Here is an 11525-nt window from a genome sequence, read left to right on the forward strand (position 1 = left end):
GGGCCGGGGCGGGGGCAACACTGGGGGTTGGGACCCGTTGCCGGACACGGAAAAAAAAAAAAAAAAAAAAAAAAAAAAAAAAAAAAAAAAAAAACTTATTTAAAATATTCCATTTGAACCAAATAATTTGTGAAAAGTTCTTTAGTTTTTCACTTAGAATGTCTACATTTATGTGTAAGCAACAGGGCACCTAGATGAGTACTGAGGTTGGTAAAAACTGCAGGTGCAACAGAGGCCACAGCACAGGAGATAGTTGTACTAATTATAAAAGTGATTAGATTAAAAAACATGTCCTCCAAAGGTAACATAGACTAAAATTTGCTCTTACAAACTTGGGTACGATTTTACCTTAGCAGGTGTTAGAACCTTTTAGATTCATGAATGTGACGCCAGACAGTCAATCCCACCATGAACAGCCACATCTAAGGGGGAAAATTATTAAAACAGCCAACCTGCCACAAGCCACACCTGCATCGGTACTTAAAAATTCCTGTTATTCCTGTCATTATTTTAACTTTATTTCAGAAAAGTCAAATTTCCCAAAGATTTTCAGCAGCATAGTAAGAGTTGGTGTACCAGAAAAGGGTCTTTTGGTCACATAAATTGGGAAATGCTGGGTAGGACAAGATTAAACTGATGTATTCCTTCATTTGTTAAGTAGATATGTAATGGAGTGGTGCAGATTAAAAACGTGAAGAAGATGACCTCGTAGAATTTAACTTAGAATGGAGGTGGAAGACAATGAAAGAAACTGGCACAATTTATAAAATGTTTACAGAGTGTATTAAATATTATGAAAGAAATAAACAAAGGTCTGAGATAGAGCTTAACAGGGCAACATGTACTTTGGAAAGTGTGATTGATTGGGGCAGATATTTTTGAGGCAGAGACATTTAAGACCTGGAGAGAGGCAGCTAGATGTGAAAATGAGTGACAGAGCATGTGAGTGGAGGAAATGGCAAGTGTAAAGGGCTAGAGGAAGAAGGAATGAACAGGGTGTGTTCCAGTGAATGGGCGAGGATCAGCACAGCTGGAGTGAGAGGTGGGGGGAGCTGACATTGGAGCAATACGTTGTGACAGCCCCATCACAGAGGAACTTTCAGCCATGACGAAGAGCATATGAGGATGGGTCCAGGTGTGGCTGTGGCTGGAAGCTACTAAATGGTTGTGAGCAGACAAGAGGCATGATCTGATTTACACTTTCGGAGGGTACTTTGGGTGCTGAGTCGAGAATGTGCAGGGAGGGTCGCAAGTGCTGATGGTGGGCCCAGTGGAAGGTTGTTGGAGTGGTCTGGGCGACAGATGACAGTGGTCTGGCTACCTTGGAGGCAGTTCATATGAAGCTTTCAGTATGCTTAAGTGTAGTTTAAAGCTTCAAATCTGGAAATAATGACCCAAATTAATCTGACCAAAAAAATACATCATTATCATTGATAATGCAATTTTTTTTTTCCCTGAAGGGAGTCAGGGTTATTCCACTAAGATAGTATTTGCAGAAAGCAGGGTTTGCAGAAATGGGTAAAAGAAAGGCAATTGATTTGGGGGGAAGGGGAAATTGGGATTGAGGGGGAAGATTGTGGAAAGACTCAAGCAATGAGGCTTTTCCTTAGGAAGGCAAGTATTCTAGAATAAATGGGAATACTTATATGAGTGGTAGGTATCGGAAAAACTAGGAGAAGGGAGGGTACACCACAGACAGGCTCTGCCTCTTATGCAATGTAGTCCAAGGCCACTCTTACTCTTGCGTTTAACTCTCTTTAAGGTCATCTATAAGTTCATTGATGCACATATTTTTCTGCAAATGCTATGGCTCCCTGAACCTTTGCAGGCTGTTCAGGGAAAGCACTGGACATGGAATTAGAAGGCAGGAATTCTCAGGACAGAATTATCATGTTCAGGCGAGGAAATCCCTGCTTTGGTCTCTTGTTTAATAAAAGTATTGGACTCCTAACCAATAATAAGGGCAAAATATTAGTTACCAAGAAAATGTATGGCATCACCTCAAATGCTACAAATGCCTCTTTAACAAATTAGGCTGCAGCTGAGACTATAACTTCCGGTTTTGATGTGTTGACTCCATGTTGCTACTCTTCAAATATGCCCAGATGTTGATATTTTAGTGTCTAAGAAGAAATGGCAAGTTTCTCGTTGACCTTCTATTCACTAAGATAATACATCTAATTTGCAAGAATATATATTTTCCTTACGGGATGCAATAAAATTATTTTCATTTTGAATACGAAAAGAAGCAACCCAGTAAATTCTTATTTTTTCTGAATTAGCCGTTGAGCAACATGACCATTGCCACTTTGCTGGGGTTTTGCCTTGATGCTGTCTTTGCTGTCTATGTGATGTGGGGAATGAAAAAGTGTCCTAATATTATCTTGACCTTTTAGTCCTGTAGTAGGCCCAGGGAAGAAGGTGCTAAAGCAATTTGCATTATTGTGTGCTCTGTGCCATGAACTTCTTTGCATCTTGGGCTAAAGAGATCCCATTCCAATGTCCGCAAACACTAACGTTTCCTGCAATACATCCTTATACTTGCAAGAATTCTGTCAGACTTAAGGTTAGAAATAAATAATTAAGCTGAAAGTTGGGTTAATTAACGTATGAGTCAAGTTTATTTAAAATTTAAATTTGGCAGCAGTACAATTTGCCTACTCTTTTCCCCTTGTTGCCTGAGTCGACTTTGTGAACACCCTGCTAGAGAGGAAATCGCTTCAAACAGCAAAGCTTTTCTTCAAAAATTATTATTATCAAAGAGATATCTTTTCCCTGTTACAGTCCTTTGAAAAGTATTGTTACTTTTGGGCTCCAGAAAAGGATGAATCTAGTTTTCATCTTTGGCTGATACCAAATTCAAATCCATTTACAATTAACAAATTAATTTGATGTCTATTTAATAGACATAGATTTGGGCCAGATAATAAAAACCTAAAATCCCGAAAGGACTACATCACATTTTACTTTTTTTTTGCTTTGTAGGAATGTCCTGCTTATGTATGTAGCTACCAGGAATGCCCACATAATATAGAGCATGAGCCTGGACTATTCCAGGCTATTCCATAAGACTGGAATTTGATTATAGATAGTGTCACAGCTCCTGCAGCGTGGTTTAGTTGGGTTGGAAAGTTGAGTTTAAAGCCTTTAGAAAGACTGAATGAAATGGCCATGAGGAGGGGCTCCTAATTCTCCCATCCAAGTACTAACCAAGCCCAATTCTGCTTAGCTTCCAAGATCAGACCAGATCAGGTGCAATCAGGGTTGTACGGCTGTATGTGGGGCTCTTAATTCCATCTGCTACTTATTGGCTCTGACTATCCAAGTCAATTACTATTCCAATTATAATAAAAAAGATCTCTAAGTCATCATCAAAATGTTATTTGGCTACAGTAGCAGAGTAAGCATAATCTTTTGGTATCAGGCAGACTTAGGTCTGAATTCCAACTTTGCTGCTTCAGAGATCTGTGAACCTTATCGAGTCCTGTGAGTCTTCTGAGCCTGTATCCCTGCCTACAGAATGGGCTTCATAATACTCCCTAAGCTTGTCATGAGAACTGAGTATCATTGTATCCAGCACACAGTAGGGGCTCAATGAATTGTGGCTGTTTTTGTTATTATTTTTAGTTATATTCCTAAAGATTGAGAGGTATTAACTTGTGAAGATTGTATTTAGTATTAATTTAGTATTAATTGCTTCCAGTGCTTTAGTCTGCATTGGGAAAATGAGAAAGTCCTTTTTTTGTTTTTGTTTTTGTTTTTTTCCTGCCAACAAAGGTGTAAAAACCACCTCAGCAGCTTCGGCCCAGTGCAAGAGGCAGAAGAGAAGTAGCGGTATGTATTTTGTTATTAAGAAGGGCTAAAGGGACATTGGAAAACAGTTCTGCATGCTTAAACTGAATGTTATGTTCTGAATATGTGAGCTAGGTTTCAAATGCTCACTGAAGAAAACAGGGTTGGCTCCTTAGATCAATTTTGACTCAAGCCCGGAATAGGAGAATGGCTGTAAGAAGGTTCAAAGTATAAATGTATTATTGATTTGGAGGAAGTACTAGAGAAAAATAGCGGAAAGCTCTGGGGAAACAGTTAGTTGATACCTTAAAAAAAGAAAAATTTAAACCTCAGTGTGGAAAACCATTTTTTTTTAAAAAAAAGCACCATATTTATGGCCACTTTTAGGTAAACTGTAACTCATTTTGCTAAAAGAGATGATCTGCGTGTTATGGGAAGAGAGAATAAACGGATGATACCATCCTTTGTAATCTATTAGGGAAATAAGAAAAATTAAGATATCCACAACAAAACAGGGAGACTAAAGCACCGTAAGACAAGTATGAAATGGTATAATTTATGATTCAAAAATTGCTATATTTGGCCTGAAAATTGTATCTGTGCAACTTTTGAATACACAAACATTCTGGGAAATATTGGTATATGCTAAATATTGGGATTTCTAGATTGTTATCTTTGAGGGCAGGGGTTTATAAACGCATTTTTTCCTCAATACACTATTATAATAAAGAGATTTTAAAAGTTAATTCCAATGAATGACAGACAAAAGGGAAGAATAAACATATATAATATATGCATACATACATATATATATACTTATACACACACATACACAGACTCACACACATGGGACCTCCGGAAACTCTAAGGAAAAGATATCAGGATGTAATATCACATCTTGTTTTGAGGGGTCACCGGCTGTCTTGGAAAGGCTAAAAGAAAGAAGCAGCATGTAAGTTAAACTTTAGGAGATTGTAAGGATTTCAAAAAGGGGAGATAATGTACGGGATGCATCTCAGGCTGACTGAAATTGCCGTGTCCAGCCCGTGACTCCATCCCTCACTTCCCGTTTACTTCTCAACTCACTCCTGAAATCGCTCCGTCTCCTCGCTCCACCCTGCATGGGTGCTCACCTTCTCCTCCCTGTTTTCCATAAAATAACTTGCTCTTGTGTTTCTTCCTTTCATCTAGCCTTTCATCTCTGTCTTTTTTGCAGGCTTGTTTTCCATTTCTCCCTTAAGTTGGTATTACCCAGGGTTCTGACTTTGATGTTTTTCTTTTCTATTTAATTTTCTGTCTTTGATTTTTTTTCCTTGTTCTTCTTTTTTTCTTTCTCTCTCTCTCTTTTCTTTTTTTTTTTACTTCTCCGTAGGTGATATATTCCATTTCTATACCATCAGCTGAAGTGGATACACTTATGTCTCCAAAATCTTTATCTCTAGTACCAAATCTTTATCTCTAGTATCTCTGGGGCGTGAATTTCTGTATCTATTTCTACTGGACCTCACCACACGGATAAGCCAAATCTACCATTTTTTTTTTCGAAATTCAACTCTTTATCTTCCCTTGCCAAATATTCCTTGTTTGGATTTCTTGGTAAACGACATCACATTTCTCTTATTATCTGGGAAAGAAACCAGGAATTCATCCTACAATCGACCATTTTTGTCATTCATTCCACCTCCAATTTCTTCCTTTCATTTCTTTTATAATTTTTATGTATTTATTATTTTATTTTAACATTCATTTGTACATATTTGTGGTTGCTTGTACAGTGTGTTGTTTCCGTATATGCACATACTGCACAATGAATCACTTACTGTAGACAGCATAGTTTTGTGCCTGTTAGTCCACCACTTCTCCTCTCTTCAAACCCCCTCTCCAATTTCTATCATTCACCAAATCCTATAAAAGCTACCTTTAAAGTAATCTCCCCATTGTTTCCTTTTCTTTTCTACCTCCAAGAAGGTAGCTCTAATTGTTTCCCCCCTCTGTTACTGCAATAAGGCTCCCGGCTTCCAGTTAATTTGTATCCAAACTCCATTCAATCTAACATTTCTCCTATTTTGCCAGAATGGCAAATTTGATTATTTAGTCCCTTATTCCCCTACGTTCCTTCACTCCTTCAAGGTCCCCCACTGTCTTACGATAAAATGCAAACTCTCAGCACCCCAGGCATGTGTGACCTACCCTGTAGACCTCCTCAGGGCAACCAAAATACCAAAATTCCCCAAATCCCCCAGACAACCATGCTGTTTCAAGCCTCCAGGACTTTGTGTCCATCCTGTAACACACTTCATCTCTTTCCCTCTTTATCTGGCTCATTTTGTCTTGTCATTTCAATGCTGAATCATGTCCCCATTAAGGTCACCTCCCTAGAAAACTTCCCTGATGCCCAGTTAGGTGCTGTCCCTTCCTGCTTCCAGAACGCTCTGTTGGCATACAGAACACACCATTGTGTAACTGTTAGTTTGTCTGTCTCTTTCAGTTCCCATGAAGCCAGGAACTGTGTCAAAATATTCCCTGACTAGAACATAATAGTTATATAGTAAATATTTATTGAGTTTTAAAATATGAGTAAAGCTATCAAGATGGAGATTTGTTAGATGTGTTACGGGGGAATGATTAATACATTTTGAAGGATGGTGGAAGGTAAGAGTTGAAATGCTCAATTCTGAACCCCTAGACAAATAAAGGGCAGGGACTGACACTACGGCTGCAAGGAAAAATGAAAACCAAGAAAAGCAGCTCCGCAATGGCTTTGCACACACACACACACGCACGCATGCACACGCACACACATGCACACACGCACACGCACACACGCATGCACACACACACACACACACCAATTTTGAGGCAAAATTGAAAAATATAAACTGAGATTGACAGGCAGAGGCACAGGGTTGAAAGTGAAGGATGGACTCCAAATCTGGAGGCAATTTTTCTGGTGTAACTGTGGCTTTAGAACTGGAATTAGGGAGCTGTTGAGGTTTTCTACCTGATTTGGATGGGAAAGATAGAATGGGATTATATCACAAAATGTCTTACAAATCAGGCCGAAGAGGGGTTCTAAGTCTTGGAGTCCCTGGGTAACCACTGAATAATTACTATTAGCAATAATAATTGAATAATAGAAAGGGACAAATTGGAGCTTAGGAAACAAATCTGACTGTGTTGTGTAATGCTGAATGCAGCACATAGAGACTGAATATGACTGAATATTGAAAACATATGTACTTGGTTAATGGTAATAAAAGCTTACACTAGAGGTGGTAGCAGTGATACCGTGAGGAAAAAAAATGTAGGATCCATGGGAAAAATTGGAAGTAGCCTTGAGACTTGATAAGAAGGAAGAAAGACATACACATGCAAACAGAAATTTTAGTGAATTGGAATGGTTAAATATTGATTACAGAAAGAGATATTTCCCTGAACCAGGTACTTTATTTCTTTGAGAAATAATTCTTTAGATTTAGAGTATCTGTGCTATTCTAGTACAAAGCACACCAATTCATTTGCAAATTTTAATAGAGAGAGACTTTCATCTGAATAAAGACAGAATCTTATACCTCAGGTATCCACCGGTACCCTGGAGGTAATGGGCAGCTGAACAGAGCCGAGGGCATAGTCTAAGAAGCACAGCCGGCTCCGATGAGGCATATCTTGCCGAGCCAGCCCCGAATTAGGGACATTTACCTGTATACCTTGATCCATTCTTCGTTCCCTAAAAATTATTTTCCTTTAAAAACAAAAACAACACTACATTCCAATTAGGTAACACTGTTTTTGAAAAACCAATTCCAATGACATTTTCTACTGATTCTTCCCCAATGTTCCATTCCGTGATTCACTTTTAAAATAAAATTTTAAAAACCTGAAACCTCTCCATATTACTGGTTTTCTAAACTCATAAAGTAAACTCAAAAACAGATGTTAATATGATTTTTTAATGTTTTGATAATAGAATTAAAAACAAGTTAATACCATTGTGACAACACAAAATATTATCACTTTCTTTTATAACACTCATTGTATGGTACTATAGAAGATCATGTTAACATTGAAAAGCACATGCAAAATGGCTCTTTTAGTTAATAATTAAAATGGAAGAAAATCCCATTCCAGAGTGGAATGATTACTTATGTATTGGTCATTCTCTACTAGACACAAAATCTTTGAGGACAAGGATATGACTTATTTGTTTAGATATTTTCAGGCTTAGTACAATGCTTAGCATACAATAAACAATCAAATTGGTTTTTTGAATAATTTCGTTAAAAAATTACAACTTACATAGAACCTACTATGCACCAGGCATCTACCCAAATGGTTTACAAATATTTAAAATAAGAGATGTTGAATATTTAACCCTCAATTTACAAAACCCCTCATCTTATAAAGGAAAGTGAGGCATGAAGAGGTTATATTACTTGCCCAAATCACACAGCCAGAAAGTGATGGAGCCCGGAGTCAATCCCAAGCAGAGCCGTGCCAGAATCTGTGCTCTTAACCTTTACTGCTTTTAAATGAATGCCACCTTTCAATTTTCAAAAACACAAATATGTATATAAATATATATTTTATTACATCATTGAACATCTGGGTATAAATACATTTTTAATTTACTTGGTTTGTGGCTTTGAGCAAGTTCACAAACCTAATGGGTCCTCACTTTTCTCATATGTAAAATCAGAATAATAGCTTGTACCTCACAAGGCTATTGTTTTTTAAAGTAATTTTTTTTGGTGAAGATGGGCACCCGGGATATGATAGTTGGTGTGCCAAGGAGAATGATACTATTTTTCCTTCTTCTCCCCTTTCAAAGGGTACATATTTACACATTATATATCACACAGGCTTTAGCAAAAGATCAAATTCTGTAATTCTGTGTTTTATAAATAATTAGTTTCAACATCTCTTAAAGCTAGAGTTCATTTACTAAAGCATTTTCTAAATGGCCTTATAAGCTTCAAACTCAAAACCTTGTTTTCTGGGAATTTTTTTTTTTTTTCCTGGAAGATGGTATAGTTTAAATATCTAATGTCAAAGAACAAAATCTCTTTTTTTCTAATTGGGAAACCAAGTTATATATATATATATACACACACACATAGAAAAAAAAGATTAGACCGGCCATACCACAAACAGCATTTATTTTCACCAAGACCCTCCAACATTAACAAATCTGACGGAAACCATCTCAGTCAGTGGTTCTCAATCCTGGTTGCATTTACAATCATTTGAAGACGTATATCAAAATGCAAACCCCTTCCTCAGATATTCTGATTTAAATGGTTTGGGGTAGGGTTGGGCATCCATATTTTTTTGAAGATTCTCCCATTGATTCTAATTTGCAGCCTGAGGTGAGAACACTGGTTTAGGTTATCATTGAAAACATCACCAGTATCCTATTCCCATTTCACTAATTTCTACTCTAATAAAAACCAACAGTAGACAACATTTTCTTTCATGTTAACATTGAAAGATTCAGAGAGGTACACCAAGAACAGAGTTGCCATAGCACAACTACACTAATATTTATCTCTCTTTCTTCAACTGGTTAAAGCAAATTCTATCTTTATCTATCCAGCATCATTCATTATCTGGAATTCCAAAAACACAAGAAAATGGGAAATAGAAGCCATATTTATATCAGCTATTTTTTCCCCTAATTTAGAGCATCAAGAAATAATACAACTCCAAGATTATTATGTGTTCTTGAATCAGTTATGGTAAAGATTTCATGTTTACTATACTTGGTTTGGTCAATAAATAATCTTAAAATATATTACAATATAACCAAATATTATTTTTGTTACCATACTGTAGTTTCTAAAATTAACTGTAGGTTAGAGGCATTGAACCAAAACAAATCCTGGCTGACGGATGTTTTGAGCTATGTTAAAATATTGAGTAGAAATGAGTACCCACTGAGAATACTGACTTAAATTGTAAAGGTTTTGCAAATCTAATTATCTCAGTTCCTCTCATAATGCTAGTGTTTAAAACCAGCAATCCCAACTCTTTAAAGCTGAATTCTTTAGCTACTGAACACATAGTAGGCTAGCAACATGCTGTTCCAAATTATACTTTATAGGTCCCACAATACTAAAAGAATTCTCACTTTATCCTTAACGGTAAGCCAACTAGCCCGAATGTATAAAATATTTGCTTTTTACTACCATTTAAAATACAGGCAAACCTGAACACTCTGCTGTTTAAAAATTAGCTTCAGAAACTGCATGGTCAAACTTTGTTTTATTTTGAATATTTCACTCTCAATCACTCAATAATTTCAACAAATAGTCTTGAATAGATGATTTAGTTCAAGTTAACCACAGCCAGGAAATGGTCAGGGTCTCCTGAAGATCGGCAAATGGAACCACGCTTTCTAGTCCAGCATATACCACATAATATTAGGTTAGATAGAACTTTTCTTAGGTAGATTTGCTAAATAAAGCTGGTATGATAGCTTAAAATCTAATTGTATTGCCGATTTTTGACGTTGAATGGATTGCCTTGGACCTCAAGGAAAATAAATGTTTTGGCAAAGGCATTAATTTGTTAGAGCTTTTCTTGATGTCTGTCATCCAGGCTTGGAAAGAGCATCATGAAAAAGAGTACCCTTTTGGAAACTATGCACACTACATATTTTTCCTAATAGGTGTGAAGAATGACTGCTATGCATAAATGATTGTTGAAAAATAATTCTCTGTAAAACATGACTTAACAAGCAACTCCATTCACTACTGTACTCATTTCCAATATCCAGAACAACCATGACAACTTACATAGATGCCGATATCATCTGCTTGTTAGTTAATAAACACCTTTTGGAAAAAACCCACAACTCTAAGCCCTGTAATTTTCACACCCAATAAGTTGGAGAATAGAACTTTTGAGGGAAAATGGATATTAACAACACAGTAAAAGTCATAAGAAATCAGAGGACTCCTCAGGACGAAACCATAAAATGTAGCCCCTGCCCAGGACACTTATTTTTTCTTTAATCAAAGGTAAAGTGAAACGACTGAGTCCAATCTGACCCTACGTGAGAACCTCAAACACCACAACCAAACTGCAGTTTTGCAATCCAAAAGCCAGGTGCCCCTCGCACCTCCACCGTTAACCATCCCGGTACACCCCAAAGCTTTAAGTCCCCTCACTCCCAGACCCTCCTTACCTGGAATTCTCTGTCTGGGAGGCTGGGCACAGCTCCGGAGAGGCGAAGGGCGTTTGCAGGTGGTGGCTGCAAAGTCTCGGGAGCTCAAGCTTGAGCGCCCATCTCCAGGGCGGGCAGGAGATGTCAGCCTCGGGGTGCGGTGCGGACGTGCGCACCCCTCCGAGCCAGGAAGGTCCGCGAGCCCCGGCGTCTGCGGGGCTGGCTTTCCTAGTTTGACGTGAGAGCAAACTGCGTTAGTCTGGAGCCCTACCTCTCCTGTCCCCCTCCGAGGTCCTGCCACTTGAATTCTGCCCGAGGTGATGGTTTGAGCCCAGCCCCAGGTTTATCACGGTTACGAGGCACCTGCTCTTTCCCCAGGCTGGCTTTCTAGCCCCCCCCAGCCCGGGAGGCTCACCTTCCCGGCGCCTTCCTCCGCTCGCCCGGCTGTGAAGCTGGGCGCAAACTTCTCCCGACTTAAGAGTCCTGATCCTCGCCCGCGCCCCGCCCCCGCCCGCCTCCCCGCGGCAGGCGGCAGAGGAGGCGGCAGCGCCACTGATGAGAGCCGGCC

The 11525-nt window shown here is 38.5% G+C and overlaps 1 protein-coding gene across 1 annotated transcript in view; it reads right to left on the reverse strand.

The window, feature by feature from the left end:
- CALCR (calcitonin receptor) overlaps positions 1-11405 on the reverse strand; it is a 134086-nt gene extending 122681 nt beyond the window's left edge. Inside the window, exons 1-2 of the mRNA XM_008571574.1 lie at positions 11373-11405; positions 10979-11185 (exon numbers count right to left, since the gene is read on the reverse strand). The gene's annotated coding sequence lies outside the window, so the exon portion shown is untranslated. The remainder of the gene's footprint in view (positions 1-10978; positions 11186-11372) is intronic.
- Between the last annotated feature and the right edge of the window lie 120 nt (positions 11406-11525).

The sequence above is a fragment of the Galeopterus variegatus genome, unplaced genomic scaffold, assembly GCF_000696425.1.
Source record: "Galeopterus variegatus unplaced genomic scaffold, G_variegatus-3.0.2 Scaffold43, whole genome shotgun sequence".
In the NCBI taxonomy this organism is placed as follows: Eukaryota; Metazoa; Chordata; class Mammalia; order Dermoptera; family Cynocephalidae; genus Galeopterus; species Galeopterus variegatus.